General features: G+C 38.6%; 1 protein-coding gene across 1 annotated transcript in view; it reads right to left on the reverse strand.

Annotated features, from left to right (window-relative positions):
* LOC131300548 (uncharacterized) overlaps positions 1–16896 on the reverse strand; it is a 58788-nt gene extending 41892 nt beyond the window's left edge. Inside the window, exon 1 of the mRNA XM_058326449.1 lies at positions 16893–16896. The gene's annotated coding sequence lies outside the window, so the exon portion shown is untranslated. The remainder of the gene's footprint in view (positions 1–16892) is intronic.
* Positions 16897–23005: the final 6109 nt, after the last annotated feature.

Here is a 23005-nt window from a genome sequence, read left to right on the forward strand (position 1 = left end):
TCAGGAAAACCCCGCAAGTGATAAGATTGGTTCCCCAAAACTAGTCGATATGTGCAAAAGCTGGGACGGAGACATGAGTAATCAAAATAAAATGTCAGAAAAAAAAAATTATTCAACGAATATTTAGTATTGATCTTAAAAGAAAAACCTCAAAAGGCGTAGTTGGGTTGGCTGGGTGGAGGAACGCTAACTAAGATTAACCGTAAATCAGTAGGGAATGGTGATGTTTTCCCGGTCAAAGCTGCATCATTTATTAGTGAGTGACGTGGCTTAAGCTTATTGGTGATCCGGATAGTGGAGGTTCTCCGGCTCATCCTGAGAAAACTTTTTCTCATTACGATATACATCTTACGTTTTTTTTTTAAATTTATTTCATATCAAAAATAAAAACTATTAAAAAAACTTGACAAATGATATATCGACAAAGAAGCCAAATACCCATCACAAAGGTTGACGCAAAGCATGAGCTCAGGAGGGAGTAAAAAAAGAAATAAAGAAAAACGACATCCAATGAAAAGTTGATTGTGGACCCAAGCTGCAGAATGAAACACTGGCCTTAAACTCCCAAGCATTCCAATACAGTCTTAAGTTAGGGAGTAACAAAATTTTGAAACGTTTGAATGCAATTTTTTTATGTTAATATTGAATTTATTACTTTTTCATGAAAATGTGTAATAGTTGCACATGATTTCATAACATCAGCCTTTGAAATTATGGCATTAACTGTTGATCTTGATTTTCTTTGGTGTGCTGAACCTGTTTTTTTCCCCACAGTCCTTTCTCCTCAATATACCCTTATTGAGTTTTTATATTTTATTTTTTTTCCCAGCAAAAATAAATATAGCAAAATTTGATTGGTCATAAAAGTTCAAAATTTGATAGGGATTTTTTTTTTTTTTGATCAACAACAAATTTATTGAGGAAAACTTGACAAATGATACATCAATTTGATAGGCATTTGTTAGGAGAACCTACATCTAAATTCTCATGTTTATGCTAATCAATTCATCTGTGTGGGTGCTTTTTCTTTCTCCCCCTTTTTTTAAATCGGTAACATAATTTATTAAAACTCGACAAAGAGTACATTGATGATTTATAATATATATATATATATATAGCTACAAACGTTGAAGGTAAGACGAATGTTTTTGAAATGAGCTGCATTTGATGCTGCGAAGATTCATCTACATAAAAGGCCACAAGAAAGGGTTTTTTCTGGTCAACTGTGGGATCTCAAATCAAGGAATTTCGTGGTCCATACTTAGGACAAATGGTTTGCTCCCTTCCAAAATATGTATGTTGCATTCGAAACATTCCAAGTAATATCAACGCTTATGGGGACAGATCATAGGGGCTTGTCGTGGGTTTAATAGACTCTCCGCTAGTTGGGGTTGAAATTAGGTTCTCTGCTGGCTCAGACATCCTGAGTTATAGGATTTTTTTTTCTTCAAACAAAATTTTACAGGTTTAGGGCTCATTCTTCTTAACTTTTTTTTCTTTTTTCTTTTGTTTGTTTTGTTCATCTTCATTTAATTTTTGTTAGATTTACCTGATATGTTTGGATAAATCACCTATCACGACAAGAGGAGCCTAAAAAGTAAAAATTATGATCAAAAACAAAAAAAGAGTTTACTAAAAATGAAAAAAGTATCAAGCAGTTGTTTTTTCTCCCAAAAAATGTCGTCTTATATGAATTTTTTTCAACATGAGTTTATATTTTTATGCTTTTCTGATTATTCTCGTCGATACGATTGATTAATTCCAAAAATTACAATAAAAATTTAAATAAAAAATTATGAAAAAATAAAAAATATATCGAAAAAAGTTCTAAACAAAAAAATTCTCAAGACTGCAACCTTAGTTATAGGTGGGCTCGGATAAAAAAAAGGAAGAAGTTATAGGTGGGCTAGCTTGTGAAAATAAAAAGTGGAGATGGATTGCAAGGAGAATAGGTGGATGGATGATGTCACATCACACCTACCCGGAAAACCTATTCCTACGGAAACTCTCTCTTTCTTCTCCAATGTTTGTGTATATTAATTTGCCCCTAAAATTAGAAACTCTTTATTTCTTCTCCAATGTTTGTGTATATTAATTTGCCCCTAAAATTATTCACTTACGTGCGTACAATACAAAGTTCTTTATTGTCATCATCTTGTCACGAGATATTCCCCAAATACGGTGTGATTCTTCAAGGGAATGATTTCCACACCCCCATTTTTACAATCTATATTCTTATTTTCTCTTTATTTACATGAATTTAAAATATTACCCTTAGATGTGTGAAAAATATATTGAAAAAAGGGCAACATTTGTGAAAAATATATTGAAAAAAGGGCAACATAATAAATTAATTTGAGCAGTGTGAAAATCACTTTTGATTCTCAAATTGATAAATAACTTTATATATATATATATATATATATATATATATATATATATATATCGGGGCGGTTCCGGGAACACCTAAAAAAACACCCCATAGCTCCCGATCAAATTTTGATGATCCGAGCCGCTCAATGTGATCAGAACGTGATTTTAAGGGTACCTCACAGAAATCAGCAAAAAAAATGACCGGGAAGAGCTTGATCCGAACAGTTTCAAACAGTTTTTTATTGAACGGTTTAAATAAAAACTGCTCAAATCAAGTCTTTCCGTGTCATATTTTTTTCTAATTTCTTGCGGGCACCCTTAAAATCACATTCTGCACACATTGAACGGTTCGGATCATAAAAATTTGATCGGGAACTATGAGATTGAGATTTGGGGTGTTTTTTTAGGTGTTTTTTGGGGTGTCCTTTGAACCATCCCGTATATATATATATATATCTCAAGTTAAAGTGAAGTATTTTGTCCCTAGCATTATTGTTACTTATCTGCATGCAATACCAATTTGTTTACAATCATCATGATGTTTTTTTAACAGAAAAAAAAATTATTAATTTTTAGAAATGAATAACAAAGATTAAAGGGACTCAAAGTATGAAAAAACTACTAGACAAAAAAGTTAGTCTTGATCTTTTCATTTTAGTCTTACCTCATTTCTTACTCAAACTTTGGGAGATATATATTGGAAGATACTATTTCTCAAAAATATAAAATTGACTAATCTTTTACCGCCGGTTAGCCCTGTACTAGTCGCGGCACTAAGTGTCTGGTTTCTGCCCAACTAGCGCTCAATGATTTTTAGAACATTGCTTACATGAATACGATACCAATTTCTTTATGGTCATCGTCTTGTCATGAGATATCCCCAAAAAAAAAAAATTTGCTGGCAACTCTTCAAGTGATAAAATTGTTGTACTCCGTACTATATGCGTACAACACTAGGGTCGCCGAAAAGTTTTTCCAAAAAAGAAATTACTTATTGAGATTCTCTTGGATGTTTGGGTCTTACATAATAAAGTGAATCTCAATCATTACTTTCATTTTCGGAGACATTTTTAGGGAAATTTTTTGAAGACTATAGAATTTTATATATATATATATATATATATATATATATATATATATATATATATATATATATATATATATATATATTATGCAACCAAGAATCGATTAGCCCCTAAAGTTAAAAGTTAAGTGTGCGTCCTTACGTTGCATGCAATTCGAAATCATGCACAATCATTATCTTATCACGAGATATCCCAATAAAACCTCCGATGATTCTCCAAATTATATCCTAGATCAGAAAGACCCATAACGCATTGATACATTTAGATCGAACAAGAAGGAAACAGAAACGTTATATAATGGATGATAGAAGAAAAGAGTTTTTTTTTTTGGTAATTACAGAGAAGATAAGAGTTGATTCTAAAAAGTTTTTTTTTTTTTTTTTTTTGGCACGTCTGAATTTCATAAAATTAGAACAAAGAGAGGTTCCGCGCATCAGATGTGCAAAAGGTTCAAATACATAAACCAGACTAGGGAGCATAACCCTTAGTCAAGATATTAAGGCTTATCCCTTATCAAGAAAACTCCCTTATGAAAAGGGGGTTGTCGATTGAAACTCCCTTATCAAGAAAACTACCTTATCAGAATTTTTTTTTTTTAAATCTGAGTTTCCAACATCAGATGAACACCATAAAACTTATTTAGGATGATAGTTTTTACCTTTTAATCAGGAAAGGATTATTAACAAGCAACATATAGCTAAATCAAAATACACATACCACATCATATTATTGCCATAAAATTTCTTTTCGCAGATCACAAAAATAAACTAAAAAAGAAGATAAGACTCTGAATGTAATGGTACGAAAGAACTCAGAGGATGAAACTCTGAATGGAACCCTAAACTAGTCTATATCTGGGCTGAAAAGAGGGGAAAAGAAAACTCACAGCGTTACAGTACTCATAACTAACTTTATGTGTGAGCCAATAACTAGAAGAGCACATATGCAGAAAATCTATCGCCCACGAGAATTCTTCGAAAACGTAATTTCAGGGAAGATCAGGATTAACTTAAGTACTAGAGAGAGAGAGAGAGAGAAGCAACACCACCGATGTTTAAACCATGGTTTCCGGCTGGTAATTGGATCTAATAGGTAAATAGCGGTATAGGAAGTCCAAAATCTCACAGCGTAACAGTCATATAGAATATATATATCGGCATATATATATTTGGAATCCTAGTTTCAATCGTTTTAAACTGGTCAATGATTTTCTGCATGGTTGGTACCGTAGTAGGATCTAAATCGATTCGAACTAGGTTTTGTTTGTCAATTTTGAGCATATATATGCATGTAAACCATGAGTTCAAGGTCGAACAGACAACGAAGCAAAGGCTATTATAAAAGCAAAACAGACTGCTCACTTGACAAGCCTAGCAAGGAAACCACTCACCCGATTCCCTCCAAAAGTTGCATATACTAGACCCATCCAATGGTTTTCCATCATTCCATTCCCACCTGCAAAACCAATCAAAGAAGAAAATAATAATTATTATTTTTTTTATCAGCAGAAGGATTTTATTTTGTTTAGTCTGACACGGCTAGAAAATTAATTACCTAACTTCGTTGAAGAAGGAGAAAAAAAAATAAAGAAGACAAAGGAGAAAGCACCTGTCTTTTTCTTTTTGTTTTCTTCAGTTTCAGAGACTCTGCGAAGGTCTGTGTTGGGGATCTGCGGTTTTTGCGAAGGTCGAAGCTGATTTTTATAGATGAGGATAAGGTTAAAAAAGAAAAAAAGAAAAAAGAAAAAAGAAAATAAGATGATAAAGTTGGTGTCGTAGTTAGGGTTAGAAACGTGTGACTTGTCTACTTTTATGTATATGGTTAATGGTTGGTTTTTTCTTCCTACCTCTAGGCACGTGAGAAGGGTTAGGGGTTTGACTCACTGGTGCCACTCCTGAAAGAAAAAAACAGTACCACGGTTCATGTGCATTCCCCACCTTCGCAACAACCACTGAGATGATTTTTCCAATTTAAAAGGAGTGGCTGTCTTTTCACTTTTGGTTTTAAATCCACAGCTGAATAAGCACGTAGGACAGGTCCGATTCTGAGTGGACAAATACCCCTTAGAAATAGATGTGCCGGAGAGGTTAGAATAGTCTACGGAAAGGAATGAGAGGAGTGATCTAGAAGTGTGAAGAAGAGAACATGGGTGAACAGAGAGGGTAGACAGTGCTGTGGCAGGGCCGACTTATAAGTTTTGGAGGTCGGAAGCGAACCTCTTGAATGAGGCCACCCTATATTTTTCATACAAAAGTGATCTATAAAGAGTCATAAAAAAAAACCAATATAAAAGATTTACCATTACAAAATAGAAGCATATAATTATCCCAAAAAAAAATACAACTATTACAATACCTCAAAATCCATCATTTGAAAATTATTCTTCTCGCATTTTTTGCTGCAAACGCACTGATTAAATCTCCATAGTCAAGTTGTTTCACCAACTCCTTCTCGATAGACAACATAGCCAATCCATTTAATCTTTCTTGAGACATGGTTGACCGAAGATAATTTTTGATCAATTTCAACTTTGAAAAGCTTCTTTCCCCCGATGCAACTGTAACCGGTATAGTCAACAATATTCTGTATGCAATCCATGCATTCGGGAAATAACCATCCAATGTCTTCAAGTAATTCAACACATCAATTGGCTTTCTTTTATCTTTTGGCAAAACATTCTTCAAAACTTTTAATTCTGAAAATAAATCTCTCCCATCAATATCAGAAAACTCACCACTTTACAAGAGATCCTCAAGATTTGCACAAGAGGACATCAACGCTTCATCCTCGACAGAATCCAAACGGTTCAAATCAAACAATTAGGTCAACCGGTTAAGATAATAAAAAACTTACTTGGTAGAGGTGAAGAGTTGAAGATAGTAAAAGAGAGGCCTCAAGGAATTCCGTGTGCAAGTATTTTCCGTCCACAGTCGTTGGTTGTTGTCTTCCCTCCCCTTCGACTCCTCAAGCATGAAGCGTTTCTAGTTCCTTCCGTACTTACTCCTTATGATCGGCTATATCTTCTTTTTCTTTTTTGATCTTTTTTGATTGGCTATATCTTCCTTGCTAGTTCCTGCCGACCCGTAAGTTTTTTTCTTTTTCTTTTTTTTAATGCATTAGTGTTTCTAATGAATAATTCCACAATTTGAGCTTATTTTGTGTAAAGAAGTCTAGTGCAATTTTTTGTAGACCATATATACATACACACACACACACATATATATATATATGTATATACAGAGGAATTTTCAAGTGAGGGATCCCTCATTTTGTTAAAATGAGAGATTTTTATTTTCCGATCAAATTTTAAAAATCCGAACCGTTCAATGTGTGCAGAACGTAATTTTAAGGGTCCCCGTGAGAAATCAGCAAAAAAAAAAAAGACCGGGAAGGGCGTCATCCGAGCAGTTTTTTTTGAACCGTTCAATGAAAACTGCTCGGATGAAGTCCTTTCCGGTCATTTTTTTTGCTGATTTCTCACGAGAACCCTTAAAATCACGTTCTGATAACTTTGAGCGGCTCGAATCATCAAAATTCAATCGGGAAGGGGAGTCCCACATTTTAATAAAATGAGGAATTTCTCACCAGAACCTCTCTCTCTCTCTCTCTCTCTCTCTCTCTCTCTCTCTATATATATATATATATATATATATATATATATAGGAATTCTAAAAATTTGGGGGCCCTCATTTTTAATTTTTTTCGGAGGCCCGAAGCCCTCGCTTCCCTCGCCTTGGCTATAAGCCGGCTCTGGGCTGTGGAGACCCAAACTCAGAGATCCCAAAGAGGAAAGACAATAGAACCCCTGAAAGAAAATAAGACCTCATTTAAAATCAGTGCTCACCAACTTTCTCTCTCTAGGGAATGTTCGTAATGTGCTCAACCACCTCTTGGGATTCAATGAAGAGACGCTCATATTTATAGACCACACGAGCTAATACTCGGGTACCAAGTGGCGCGCTGATAAAATGACACGTGTCCCTTTTGTACCCCCTGACCGTCGAGGTGTCGCTACCCTCGCGATGACCGCGAGTATGACGGTAAGCGTATCCTCTTATTCGCGGAGAACCTCTTCTTCTTTTACAGCCACCAAGCCACTAGATCCCCTTCATTCCCGTATGGCAAGGTCATGACCTACTCGGTCGTGCCAATACCACTGCCAAGCCTCAAGGGGCCCCTCGGGTCCTACCTAAAGGCCGGAGCGGACATAAGAGTCTGGGCAAGTTCTTTGTGCATCTTGGTTAGACCGCGTTATTGTCTCCATTAGATTGGGACCGCGCCAAGCATTCACCTGAATAAATGTAGTTCTCTCCTTAAGGGAGGAATCTGGCTCGCGACCTTCACATGTTTGTAGCATAATTATGGGTAGCGCGTGGGGCCACGTGTCACGCGATTGAGACGCCACGTGGCTAGCTAGGGTTCGTTGGTCAAATTGTCAACCCCGCAAGGACGAGTACAGGTGTCGTATGCCCATTGACTGGTCAAACTGTCAACGGTCGCGCCTATTGACCTTTCCTACAATTGCCCCCCACACTCGTACGACTCACGCGTTGTCATGCGCGCATGCATCGATCGGGACGGTTCGGATCTTTGCAATCATCACACCCCTTTAATTTATAGCATCCTCTTCTCAAGATTTAGGAGACCCTTCCCGGGGTATAAATACCCATACTTAGCCATCAGTCCACCACTTTTCAAAGATCTCATCTTTCTCTCATCTCTTCTACCAAAAGTCCCCAACTTCCATCTTCTTCTCTCTCTACTGTAACTTTCTCTCTTTCTTCTTCTTCCTTTCCTTCTCGATCAGAGATGGTGAGTGATGACACTACAAGAAAAAAACACTTTTGCCGACTATAATAATAGTCACCAAATGGCTGTTTTTAGTCGCCAAAACCTTTCCGCGACTAAATTTTTGGTCGCAACTTTGGTCGGCGACACTTGGTCCGGAAAAGTTTTTGCCGACCAAAATTTTTTGTCGCCGAAGCTTGTTTTGCCCAACAAAACACTTTTGTCGCGAAAAGTATTCGCGACTAACTTTAGTCGCCATATGTAATTAATTCAAACCCCTTCAAAAAATTATATTTACATACGGCGACCAAACTTTTGGTCGCCGAATACAACTTTCTCAGACTAAAATGAATTTGTTGCCAAATGTCATGCGAAATAAATAATATTAAAAAAAATTTGGGTGCCATGTGGCCCCATCTTTGAACCGCCACGTGGATCATTCTGGATCTTCCACGTGGCACGCGTGGAATAATCCAACTTCATGCCTTTGCCAAGAATCGAACCGCCGACCTCCCATACCTTATGAGGGCGCACAATTACTGGGCTGTACGCTTAACTTGTGCTTTATTTCTAAAGATAATATATTTATTACATAAGAAAATAAAATAAAATATATAAAATAATATTTATATAATATAATATATTATATTAAATATTATATGCGAAAATTTATATATATATAATATAGTTATGTTTATTATGATACAATATATAGTAAAAACATGGTTAAATTAATTACATTTATAATTTACCCTTAAATAGTCATAATTAATTTTTAACTTTATGCTATCATACTAAAGTCATATGACCAAATGAAAAACATATACTTAATTATAAAAGCCTTAGAAAAAATATTAATTATGGCCCTTTAGCATAAAATGATCAGAAATTCTCTTCGTATATTTTTTATTACTGCTATAACTATTTTTTTTATTAAAATTCAAAAATTCCTAAGGACCTAATCTAAATTGATACTTCACTATCGCAAGACCCCAACCAAAATCATTTCTTCTATTAAAAAGGACTCTCTAAAACACTACATTTGAGTCTTTGACATCTAAAAAAAAACTCTAACTTCTAAAAAAATTATCCTCGTCTCACTCCGTTTCGTTATCACATTGAAGCTACCTTCTTCTTCTTCTTCCTCTTCTTCTTTTTTTTTATAATTTTGTTACATGCCTAAGGTCATAATAGTCGAACATGTCCCATATCAAATGAGTTTAACGTAACTTTTTCCTGTCTTGCTTTTTTTTTAAACGCTTCATGGAATGCATTTTTAATTGTAGACAAGAATATTTATTTTAATTTTCAATGGCTGTGGGCCTGTGGTTATGTATTGCTAATGGACCTGGAAAGCGTAAATTAAATTATTGTTTAATTTTTTTAGTGCCTTAGTAGCATAGGAGGATTTTTTTTTTCATTGGAGTTAAAAATAGAGAAACCATGGCCAGATAGAGATTTGGGAAGTTCTTCGTAATTCATTTTTTTTATAGTGGAGTTTTATGACGAGAATTTGTGCAATGTAACAATGAGCATCTTAGAAAAACTAAATGACCCACAAACGGCATGTTATTTTCATCCGCTCGGGTACATTTTGTAGATGCGCGCTATTTGATTAGATGATGAACGCGGATCTCTTCGTGGCCCGGTAGGTGGACTTCCTCCAACCTCAGACACACGACAACCTTTCATTGGCCTAAGCTAGCTCCTTTCTCCTTAATCTGCCTAACCTCTACCTAACGGAAGTTAGCCCAACCCATATTCCACCGTAGGGAAATTAATTCTTTTCACCATTTACTCCAACAATTCAATGTCCTTTTTTTCTCATCCATAAATTAGTTATAAGGCTAGACAATCTTTCTTTGTCTGAAAATATAACAGAGAAAATCTAAAAAGACCAATAAAAAAACACGAAACAACACATATCCAACAGGTGAATGCCAACGGAAAACCTTAAAAAAGAAAAAATTGGAATAGTTAATTTGAACGCTCAATCAAATTCAAAAGAGTCCGGAGCAAAAATGTTATTGCCGTTTGAATTCCAACAATGTCATGCCACAATTGAAAAATATTTTCATCAGTGTAGATGGGAAAAATGATATCGGTAACTCATTTTGTAGTGGCTAGAAGTTGGACTATATATGATTCATTGAATAAACAGATTATTCAATTTGATTGATTCTTGTGAAGATTAGCGTAAGAGTTAATTGGATAAATTTTATTAGATTTTTTCTCTTCCATATTTTAAACGAAGGTTTTCTCCATTCATAGGAGCATTTTTTATTTTTTTTGCTTTGTTGAGAATATATGGAACAAAGACAAACTGAAATTTTTTTTAAAAAAAAAGTGTAAGGAGAAAAGTGAGATTTAATTAAGGAGCGTTTTTTTTTTATTTACTTTGGTAGCATTTAACATTAGATTTAAGGAGTTGCCATTTTAAAAAAAGTGAGATTTAATTAAGGAGTTAATGGTAGAGTACGGGTAAAACTTCGGTTAAGTAGATGGAATAAATATATAAGTTTATTATGATATAATATATAAATTTTCGGCGACAAAATGACCTTTGGTAGCCAAATGGCAACCTTTTGCCGACTAAAGATGTTTTAGTCGCCAAAGGTTCTGACAAACGGCGGCAAAACGAATTTAGTCGCCAATTGGTAGCTTTCCCCGACTAATATTTTTGTCGCCTAATGTTTTTTTTTGCCGACTATTGGTTGGTCGCCAATTGTTTGTTTTCGGCGACCAAATTATCATTGGTAGCCAAATGGTAGCACTTCGCCGACTAAAAATGTTTTAGTCGCCAAAGGTCTACAAAATCGGCGACAAAAAAGAATTTAGTCGCCAAATGTCTACAATCGGCGATGAAAAATATTTTAGTCGCCAAAACTTGACAATCAGCGACAAAAAATAGTTTGGTCGCCGAAAGTTGGTCGCCAAATGTGTTTTTTCTTGTAGTGACATGGGGCAAGGGAGCAAGGCCATTATGCAGACCTCCATCCGAGCACTTCCAGCAGACGAGTGGCGTCGAGCACCATACTTCGGTGGCTCAAGCGACTCGTTCTGGCAGAAGGTGGAGGCCTTTGTTCCTGAGATAGACATCCCGAAAGAACCTCTATCTTTAGTCCCTAAGGTGTCGCACGAGGAGGCCGATTTGATCCATCCTTCTTCCGTTTTGAGGTTTCGAGTGGAGAGAGGGGATATCCCTTGTTGTTTCGTCAACTACGAGGCTGTTTCCTAGGCGCCAATCCATTGGAGCGACTGGGTGGAGTCGGTTTTGAGTAACCCAGACTCAAAACTTCTTCAGCTTTTTTGTGAGACAGACAACACAGGGGAATCTTGTCTAAAGCACGTCGGTAGAGTTGCCCCCCTTCCGTGAAGTAGCGCTGAGAGCAGCGTTGAACCCTCCGAGCTTCTTTTGGATCCAAGGGCAGCGCTCCTTCACGAAGGAAATCAATGTACTCCTGCCTCCAGTCTAGCTCTTCCATGAGGTAACACTCTGCCTCTACTGCGTACAACATGCACTTTTGGCAAGTGCGGAGGACCTTCGCGGCATCTTCTTTCATGTCGGGCCAGTAATAACCTTGCCTTTGAACTCTACGGTATAGAGAGATCTCGTTCTCGCCACAAGTTTTATCATGGATCTGATGCAACTTGGTCTTCGCCTCACCAGGGCCTACGCATCTTGCTAGCCACCATTGAGGTCCACGATAGTATAGCTCACCGCGAAGGACAGTAAACTGGGCCACCTCCGCAATGGGCAAGTTCCCTTTTCTTGAAACCAACTGCTTCAAGATGGGGTCGCGCCAGTCTTCCTCGCGGCGTGCCCCGAGCCCATCTATGATTGATGGCTCTGTCTCTCTAATGATCTCAATCGTCACTTTTTTTTCGTCGAATTCTGTCTTTGCCCCCACTGTCCCGAGGGCATCCGGGAATCTGTTATCTGATCTTGGCCTGTGAATTATGTCCACTGCCTCGAATCTTCCCATTAATTTGTGTACTGTCGCCCTGTAGGGCGTGAGGGTGGGCTCTTTCAGCGCATATTCTCCAGATGTTTGGAGAATAATAAGTTTTGAATCCCCCAAAATTTTCAACCGTGAAATTCCTCTAAAACTTGCTGCTAAAAGCCTAGGATTAGAGCATCATATTCTACTTTGTTGTTAGAGCATGTGAAGCCTAGCTTGTAAGACAAGTATTCCCTTTCCCCTTCATCCATTTGAAGGACAATTCTGCGCCACCATGTGCTCCTCTTGCTGCCTCGTCGAAGTTCAGCGTCTAGGACGCTTCACTTGGACTGGTCACGAGAGCTTCGAAACCGTCTCCCGGCAACGCCTCTTCCAATGGTTCGCACTGTCCGCTTGAAAATTGTGCAATGAGATCTACTAGGGCTTGACACTTGATAGCCCATGGGGTGACACATGTGATCTCAAATTCTACCAAGGCCAAGAGTCATCTCGCGATCCTCCCGGACAGGGCCGGTCGTGATAGTAAGTATCTCACAGGGTCGCTCCTGGTAACAAGTTGTACGGGGAATGACAGGAAATAGTGCCTCAACTTTTGTGCTGTGAATACAAAGGCCAAGCAATGTCGCTCCACTGGGGTGTACCTTTCCTCTGCTCCTTGAATCTTCTGGCTAATGTAGTACACTGGTCGCTCCACTCCCTCTATCTCCTGAGCAAGGAGTGCCCCGATGGACTTTGGCATCGATGTCAGGTACAGGATGAGAGGCATCCCTGATTGTAGTGCAATCATGGTTTGAGGCGAGGCTAAGGCAGCCTTGACGCTGTCGAAGGCTTTCTGATGCTCGTCGCTCTATTTGAACTCTGTCTTCCCCTTTAACAGGTCATTAAATGACGCGGTTATCTCCGTTAGTGCTGGAATGAACCTCCGCAGGTAAGAGACCTTTTCGAGAAAGCGCTTGAAGGACCGTTGCGACTACAGCGCGGACATCTCCGCGAAGGACCTTATCTTTGTCTCATCTGCGTCAATCCCGTGCCTGTGCACCAAGAACCCTAAAAACTTCCCTGCAGTTACACCAAAGGCACATTTCAGCGAGTTCATCTTCATGTTAAACTTTCTACCTCTATCGAACACTTCTTCTAGGTGTTTCAAATGATCAGTGCTCTTCTTGGACTTGACCACCAAATCATTCACATAGTCTTCTACTATATGATGCATTAAGTCGTGAAAAATTGCAGTCATGATGCGCTGGTAAGTGGCGCCTGTATTTTTCAGACTGAAAGGCATCACCACATAGTAAAAATTTCCGAGAAGGGTGCGAAAGGTTGTCTTCTCTGCGTCTTCGGGGGCCATTTTTATCTGATTGTACCCGCTGAAGCCGTCCATAAACGAGAACATTTGATGACCTGAAGTAGTGTTGACCAATGTGTCTACGCGCGGCAGTGGGAACTCATATTTTGGGCATGCCTTGTTAAAATCGCGAAAGTCCACTCAAACCCTAATCTGCCCGTTCTTCTTCTTTACTGGTACAATGTTGGCCAGCCATGAGGGATATTGGATCAGTAGTATGAAACCAGCCTTCCTTAACTTTTCGACTTATTCCTTTATCTTCTCCTCTAACTCAGGGTTGTACTTCCGTTGCCCTTGCTACATAGCCTTGGAGTTGGGGAACACGTCCAAGTGGTGCGAAACTAGGCCTCCGTCTAGCCCGGGTATTTCTTCATAGTGCTACGCGAAGACATCTGCGTACTTTCTCAATAACTCAATCAGTTTCTCTCGAGTTTCACCTCCCAGCGCCTTGTTTATAAACATAGGCCGCGAGGATCCTTCGCCTTCTCTCAGGTTTATCTCCTCCAAGGCCTCTTACTGCGGCCTGGGACCATCTTGCATGCATTCCGGTGCTGGTTCCGGCTTATCCACCAAGTCTGGCTCGACTTCTGCTACTATCACAGTGTGGGGGCTGGCAACCCCGTGAGGGGCCGTTACCCCCGCGCACCATCATAAGCAGTACATCGTCTTGTCACTCTCTTGGATCTTAGTAACTTTCATCGGGACTGCTGAAGCCACCTTCGCGGTGGGTCGCTTGCTCATGACCCCCTCTTCCCTGTTCATTATGTTCTCCCACCTTAGGACCTTGATGCCTATGGGCTTAGCTGACACCACCTCCACTTCTTCCTCCATCTCAGAGAAGTAAACTGCATTAGGCATGTGCGCCTCATTCGTGTCAAAAGGCTTTTCTAACGCGGCTACCGTGACCTTCTTTCCTACCTAGATTCCTTTTATGCATTGATGATAGTTTGACGGGACTACAACATATTTGTGCATCCAGCTCCTCCCAAGGATGATATGGTAGTTCGTCTATGCATCGATGATATGAAATTTCGTTGCAGCGCAGATGGCGCCTAATGCGAGGTCTACCATTACGTAGCCCAGAGACCCTTTCTTATCTCCTCTGAACCCCGTGATTGCGACAGAGGATTTCAAGATTCGGTTCTCTAGTATTCCAAGCTTCTTGAAGGTAGCGAGTGGCGTGATGTTGATGGACGCCCCTCTGTCTAGGAAGGCTCGCTTCAACTCGACCCCCTTAACGTGAGCTGTCACATAGAGTGGCCTGTTGTGGGAGAATGTGACGCGACAGTACGCATCGAAGAAGGTGATGGAGTTAGCTCCTTCTCGGATGGTTCGCGGCACTGAGCCATCCGCAGCCATGCACGCCTGCTGGTGCGCCTCCGCAATGTTTACAATGAACTTCATGATTTTTCTGTTCTAGTCGCGGCTGTGGAGCTCAGCGCGTCATAGAACGCCTTGAACTTAGTGCTTCATTGCAACACCTTAACTGCAGCGTCAAGGTCAGGGATGACCCTTGGCTGCTCGTGAGAGGCAATTTCATCCAAGTGATCATAATAGGAAGTCATACAGACTTCCTCATCTGTGTACTCATTCGCTTCTGCAAAGAAGTTGTAACAGGCAGCCATATGGACGACATGCTCATGCTCGGGATAAGGATGTTCACGCACGTCGTTAGGGCGGCCAATTCTAACTGTCAGCTGATTGGCTTCCAGCTTTCTCTTGAAGATTCTCCTTAAAGTCCAACAATCGCTTGTTGGGTGCTTCATGTGCCAGTGATAAACACAGTACCTCAGACTCTCGCGATCCTGCCGCGATGGCTCGTGCTCCACCTCAGGCAACCTGAGTACACCGTCGGTGACTCATTGTTCCACCACTGCCTTCATTTCTTCCACACTGCAAGGATATTTTAAGGCTTCAACTGGTTCTTTATCACTTCACTTCTTGTGGCCGCCACTGTCGCTACCACCCCCCATGCATCTTGTGCGACTGTGAGGCAGAATAGGTAGTAGCGACTGTGAGAGAGCGGTTGGACTCCTAGTTGTCCTTAGGAAGAGGCTTCATAGTATGGTGCAGGTTGTAAGCTGCTCCAAGGAGAGCTGAGAATGTTGGGATCTTAATGTTCACTAGGAATACGCGGTAGTCACGCAGGATTCCGTCAATTTATATTTCGACCAAGTGTGGCTTGCCCACTGGCTCGTTGCAATCCACAGCTTTGTCTTGAAAACGCTTGATGTAGTCAATGATATCCTCACCATTACGCTGGGTTTCCTTCACGAGGGACAAGGTAGTGACCTTCTCGCGGACTTGGAAGAACTTAGTGTAAAACTTGTTTACCATTTCTTCCCAAGTTTAGATCGAATAAGGTTTAAGATTCACATAACAGGTGTATGCTCATGAGTTAAGGGATTTTGAGAACTCGCGGAGGCGAAGGTTATGGTCACCGGAATGGGCCCCAAGTGTTTCGATGAAGCGAACCACGTGCTCTTGGGCGCTGCCCTCTTTTTCGTCAAATTTAATGAACTTGTGTGGGCTATATCCCTCTGGATAAGGTAGAGAAATGATGGTTATGGGATATGGGGGTTGTATATCTGGGTTGGGTTGGGAGGGAAGAGTGGCTTTGGTTTTTCTTTGAGTAGGAGGGCTTGCATGTCAGCTGCAGTGAGAAATTGATTCTGAGATTGGCCATTGTGCTCAGCTTGAAGAGGCTACTGGTGGACTGAACCAGTACCCCTAACGGGGCTGGTCCACCGATTTGGACAGGGTTTGGGGGATTTTGAACAGGGTTGGCTGGATTTGCTGCTGATGCTGCTGCGTTTGCTGCTGCTGCAGCCGAAGGCGGCTGGCTACGACGAGCGGCACTGCTGGTGGTACTGTCGGTGCTGTAGTCAGAGCTGTTGTAATAGCCTCTGAGAGGGTAGTCAAACAAGCAATCATCTGATTCTGGCCATCTCGAACAGCCTGGAAGACCTTCATGGTGGCGTCTCCTCCCTTAGTGGAGGATCCGTCGCCCTTTCCCAAGATCGGCCCCGTATTGGGCAGAATTTCTGCCATGGCCGCCGTTGTGCGATCCGAACATTGTTGAATAGTTGGGGTTTCTAGATCACTTCTTAAGCTAATCATAAACAAAGCAACCTCCCCAACAGAGTCGTCAATGTAGGATATGTCCGATTTCTGAGTGGACAAATACCCCTTAGGAATAGATGTGCCGGAGAGGTTAGAATAGTCTATGGAAAGGAATGAGATGAGTGATCTAGAAGGGTGAAGAAGAGAGTATGGGTGAATAGAGGGTAGGCAATGGAGACCCAAACCCAGAGATCCTAAAGAGAAAAGATAATAGAGCCCCTGATAGAGGATAAGACCTCCTTTAAAATCAGTGTTCACCAACTTTCTCTCTCTAGAGAATGGTCACAATGTGCTCAACCACCTCTTGGGATTCAATGAAGAGACACTCATATTTATAGACCACACGAGCTAATGCTCGGGCACCAAATGGCACGCTGATAAAATGACAAGTGTCCCTTCTGTACCCCCTGACCGTCGAGGTGTCGCTACCCCCGCGATGACCGCGAGTATGACAGTAAGCGTATCCTCTTATTCGCGGAGAACCACTTCTTCTTTTACAGCCACCAAGCCACTAGATCCCCTTCATTCCCGTAGGGCAAGGTCATGACCTACGCGGTCGCGCCAATACTGCTGCCAAGCCTCAAAGGGCCCCTCGGGTCCTGCCTAAAGGCCGAAGCAGACATAAGAGTCTGGGCAAGTTCTTTGTGCATCTTGATTAGACCGCGTTGTTGTCTCTATTAGATTGGGACCGCGCCAAGCATCCACCTGAATAAATGTAGTTCTCTCCTTAAGGGAAGAGTCTAGGCTCGCGACCTTCACATGGGTGCAGCATAGCTATGGGTAGTGGATGGCTCCCACGCGTAGGGCCACGTGTCACGCGACTGAGGCACCACGTGGCAAGCTAGGGTTCGTTGGTCAAATTGTCAACCCCGCGAGGACGAGTACAGGTGTGCCATGCTTATTGGCTAGTCAAACGGTCAACGGTTGCGCCTATTGACATTTCCTACAAAGCAAAACAAAAAATTGTTCAAGTTAGCAATGTTGGATGAAAAAAGTGATCACATTGAAATAACCTAAACTAACAACCTCTTAACAACTCATAAAATTTTGGTTCTTCAATAATCAAAGTTAGCAATATTTTGTCAATAACCAAATTTTATCTCTCAATCAAATACACGAACATTACACAATAATCATCTCTCTCTCATTCTCTCTCTCTCTCTCTCTCTCTCTCTCTCTCACAACAATGTTTTCAAAAAGTAATTTTAAAAAACTTTAACTTTTAGACTTTTTTTTCTCAGAAACTTTTTTTTTTACAAAAAATAATTTTTTCAAAAATTTTAAATAGCGAAAATTAAATAAAGTGTGTTTTTCAAAAATCTATTTTTAAAATTTCAAAACTCTTTTATAGAAAACTGTTTTTTGCACAAAATCTACTTTTAAAAAATTGTATTTATAAAATTTCAAAACTATTTGTGTAAATATAATTCTTTCAAAAATTTTCAAAATTGTATTTATAGTTTTTAAGTGAACAAATTGTGTTTTTTGAAAACCTGTTTTTTATTTCGAAAAACTTTTTTTTTATTGTTTCTAATATAAACTGTTTTTTTTCCTTCAAAAATCGTTTTTTCAAAAAATATGCGTGAAATGAAGGAAAAAAGTTTGGAGGGCCAATTGGTTTTGATTTTAGGCAAAAAATAACCAATGTGGGATTTGACATTACTAACTTTAGCAACCTCTAAATAGATAATCAAAATCTGATGTGACATGTTTTGATTATTCACATTTGCTTATTCCACTTCTGATCCTCTTAGAGTATCTACAATGGGGTATAGTAAAAGCATCCATAGTGGACTAATCAAAATAAAAATATTGCTAAGGTTAGCAATGTTTGCACAAAAAAGTGTTTACATTAGAATAACCAAACTTAGTTATTTCTTAACAACTAATCAAATTTTGGGCATTGAGTAACAAAAATTAGCAATTTTTTTGTTGATAATCAAATTTAGTGAACCCCACATCTTTCCAATCGAATGTAGTCATTATTACACAAAAACTTTATCTCTTATTCATTTTCACTATCTCTTTCTTTTCAACCATAATGTCAAAAAATTATTTGCAAGAATAGTTTTTTTAAAAATTTACCCAAAACCATTTTTTTCAAAAAAAAAAATTTTCAAAAACTTTTTTCTTTTTTTGAAAACTTTTCTTTTTTCAGAAAATGATTACGAAAAATTGTTTTGAGAAAATTACTTTGTACTTATAATAAAAAAAATTTATTATTTTGAAAACTATTAAAATAAAAGTTTTCTATATTAATAGCTTTTTATTTTTTGTAGTTTGAAAAAGTAGTGTGGCAAGTTTTGATTATTCAATTTTGATTATACCATTGTGGATCTTTACATTGCTAACCTTAGCAACCCTTTAAATGGATAATCAAAAGGCGATGTTGCAACTTTTGACTATCCAATTTTGATTAATCCATTGTGGATGCTCTAATAGGTTTCTAAAGTTAATAATGTTGGGTGTAAAATATGGCTCACAATATTATAATCAAATTTAGCAATCTTCTTAAAAATAATTAAATTTTAGGTTTATCTTTTTGGATAACCAAAATTAGTTAGCAACCTTTTGCCAATAATCAAATTTAATAAACCCTCATATTCTCAATCAAATATACCCATCATTATACAAATATGTTCTCTCTTTTCCTTTTTCCTCTCTCTCAATCTCTCAACAATATTTTTCAAACAAATAATTTTCTAAAAAACTATTTTTTTTTCAAAACATTATTTTTCATATCAAAAATTGTTTTTATACAAAAAAAATTGTACTTTTCTCAAAAACATTGTTTTGTTTTGAAAACTATTTTTTAAAAATCTTTTCTTATATAAAAACTATTTTTCAAAAACTGTATTTACACAAAAGCTGTTTTTTTTTTATTTTTTAAATTTCCGATTTTTTTAAAAAAAAAATTCCCGACAGAAATTTCAAAAACTATTTTCGATTTAGCTTTTATTAGTTTAAAAACTATTTTTAGAAAAAAAAACTATTTTCTATGTTCACAGCTTTTAGTTATTTTGTAATTTCAAAAAGTGAGGGGACAAGTTTTGGTTATCTAATTGTGATTATGCCAATGTAAACATTTACATTGCTAACTTTTGCAATCTCTTAAATGGATAATCCAAAGTTGATGTGACAATTTTTGATTATATATTTTTTATTTATAGCATTGTGGATACTGTTAGGGAAATATAGTCCTGTTAGGCGTGAGGCCTAATTAAGGTAGGAGCCGGACCAGCTCCCCTAGTGCCGGGTTGGCTTTTAGCCCAAGGCCAGGCTGGCTTTAAAAAAAATTTTGAAAAATAGATTAACGTTGAGATCTTTGTGGATCAAGGAATCAAAGCCACCAGAGAAAGGATTGAGGTTACCACGAACCATTTGAGAGTAACGGTGCTAGTGAACATGGACCAAAACGCCAGTAACAATGGCGATGTTAGTGTTGGAAAACCGAATCCCATAACTCAGTAATGACGCGTACAGATTAGACAACGAACAAAAAACCGCAAAATCCTACAAGGCAGAACTAGGGTTTCACCTCAACTTCCGCGACACGAATGCTAGTTGAACTTGTTATAGCATGCCTTGTTATAAGCCACGAATTTTGCTCGACCGTACCTTACGATCTTCTATCTTATTCTCTTGTACCTCGAATCACATACTGGTCGTGGAAACCTTGCGTGATGGTTTGTTCTCTCTCACAACCTACTTTTCTGATCTCTCAAAAAACGTGTGTTTGACCTAGAGAACGAAGCGATATATTTATATGGCTAGGGCAGGGACCTTATGAGAAATAAATCTGGGCTCCTTGTATAAATAAGAAATCATAACCCCACCAGGATTATATTTCTTGGGCGCCGTTATTCGCAGCCCTCTATTTTCTCTCATAGCCCGTTAAAAATTTCAATTATACTCAACAGTTAGTTACCGAAATTGAGATATATTTTCAGCATTCAATTACCGAAATATAATATTTTTTTCAACAGCTATTTACCAAAAATGCATGTTCGGCAGTTGTTTACCAAAAGTTGAACATATTTTCGACATGTAGTTACCGAAATATAATCTTGTTTTCAACAGCAATTTACCAAAATGTTATTTATGATTTTCAACAACCATTTACCGAAATGTAGTGGGCTATGAGAGAAAATAAAGGGTTGCGAATAGCGGCGCCCTATTTCTTATTACACAAATTACAATTCACCGCACTATAAAATTGTAATTGCACTCCCGTCCTTATCTCAATTATATTTTGAGCTCTATGTTATTAAATACTTATTAATCTCCCAACATTAAGACTACAGATACCTATTGATTAAAATAAATTACTGACAGTTAGTGCTTTGCCAGTGATCATGGACACCCCAAATAGGAAAATACACCACTGCCACTAATATTAATCATTACCATTGGCGACGTTGGTGCTTCTTCAGCCTTCATTTCAATCACTCTAGAAAATTGATTCTATAGATTGATGGACTCCAGACGGAGAGAGAGAGAGAGAGAGAGAGAGAGAGAGACGAAGGAGATCAAAGACGAAACGGCGAGACGACGATCGCCAGTGACCGCGAGAGAGAGAATGATAAGGAATTGCAATTGAGAGAGAGAGAGAGAGAATGAGAAAGGTCAGCGGATAAGTTGTGTAACTCCGTCTAACCCTAGACAATGTAACTGTTATACTTACATGTATACATGGCATTTTTGTAATTACAATTTTGGTTTGGTTCAGTTTGGGTAACAGTTAAACCATAACCAAATCGATACAAATTCAGTTATCCAGTGCCTTAACCATATCCATATCCACGGGGAAAATTTCAATTATCGGTTCGGATACCCATCGGTTTGGTCCAAATTGTCATTCCTACAAATGAGAGGTGACATATTGCTTGGGAATGGAATGGATGATCGCTTACTAACACAAGAAACCTCTCTAGTCATTGCCAATTGATTTTGAGATGGATATAAAGCTTCTACATAACTCTACTGCGAAGCTATATTGGGGCTCTGAGAAAAAGATACTAGTATTTAGAGTGTCTGTAGTGCACTAACCTTCCCCTATGCAGATTGATAAGATACATGAAGAGTTTCTACAAAAGTGTACATGAAAAGGAATATGAATTTGAGCCATTGAGTTATCTTTCATGGGCACTTTTATAGAAACACTTCTTGTATGATGACATTTTCGGTGCACTAAACCACAACAGGGTTGTACTAGTGCACCTCTATACAATCTTTTGATATATCACTATATATCAATTAATTGTTCATTTTGCTAAATTGATTCGTTGAACACTTTTTCTGTAAAAAAAAACCAGGTGGATCGGATTTGGGTAGCCACATTAATGGCACTATTTTGTTGATAATCAAGTTTCAAAGCTAGCGTACATGCACTCTATTAATTTTGGGGGACCACAAGCCCACCATTTATTAACGGGTGCCCCTTTTGAAGCAGGAGCAAATGCTCTGTATAGAATGACCCCAAATAAGTTGATAGTACGTACCTATGTCACACCCTAACATGAGAAGTGATCGGCCATGAACAATGAGGCTAACCCGTGGAACACGCAACCTAAATAAATTACAGTAACCGAAATTCAAATGATCGCTTTTCGTTATTAATCAAATTCAATGCCAAATATGTCTCATCATAAACATGGGGCACAACCATCCCATGAACCAAACAATATCCAGTGATTCAACAATAATAAAAAGAATTTGTTATCTGACAATTGTTTCAAATGCGGAAGCGATTTTTAAAATAAAACTAGAATGAGACACCCTAAGGAGGTCAACAAATGAAATCCCCAAGATGCCGCCAGAGGCCTTGCTTAACTCTCCAATTTGCCTGAAAGAGAAGTTGGATAAAAATCCGTCAGTTGGCGAGCTCAGTGAATAACAAATATGTATATTAAATAAAGTTGAAAGCGGAGATGAAAATAATTTACCATTAAACATAATTTGTTTTCACTGAGCTCGTCAGCTGACGGGAGCTATCCATGAACACGATCATGTGGGCCTTGGAGTTTGGTTTGATTTGGTTATTGGTTTGATTTGTATTGGTGATTATAGTGCTCCCCTCGCGAGGGCGCGAGACTATAAAGTTGGGGAGATTGTAACATCCCGTCCTACATCGAAAGTTTACATGGATGATCTTGGGCATATAACAAACCTTGTGGGCTACTACTAATACCTTGGCTTAAGCTTTTGGGCCATGTGGTATGGCTTGTAGATCAAAATCAAGGTATTGAGCAAGTGATCTACTTGGGGCATTACAACCTAAGAGCAATGACGGAACTTGTGGTTGTCTACGGGGGCCAAGGCCATCCTAA

Source organism: Rhododendron vialii, chromosome 9a (assembly GCF_030253575.1).
Source record: "Rhododendron vialii isolate Sample 1 chromosome 9a, ASM3025357v1".
Taxonomy (NCBI): domain Eukaryota; kingdom Viridiplantae; phylum Streptophyta; class Magnoliopsida; order Ericales; family Ericaceae; genus Rhododendron; species Rhododendron vialii.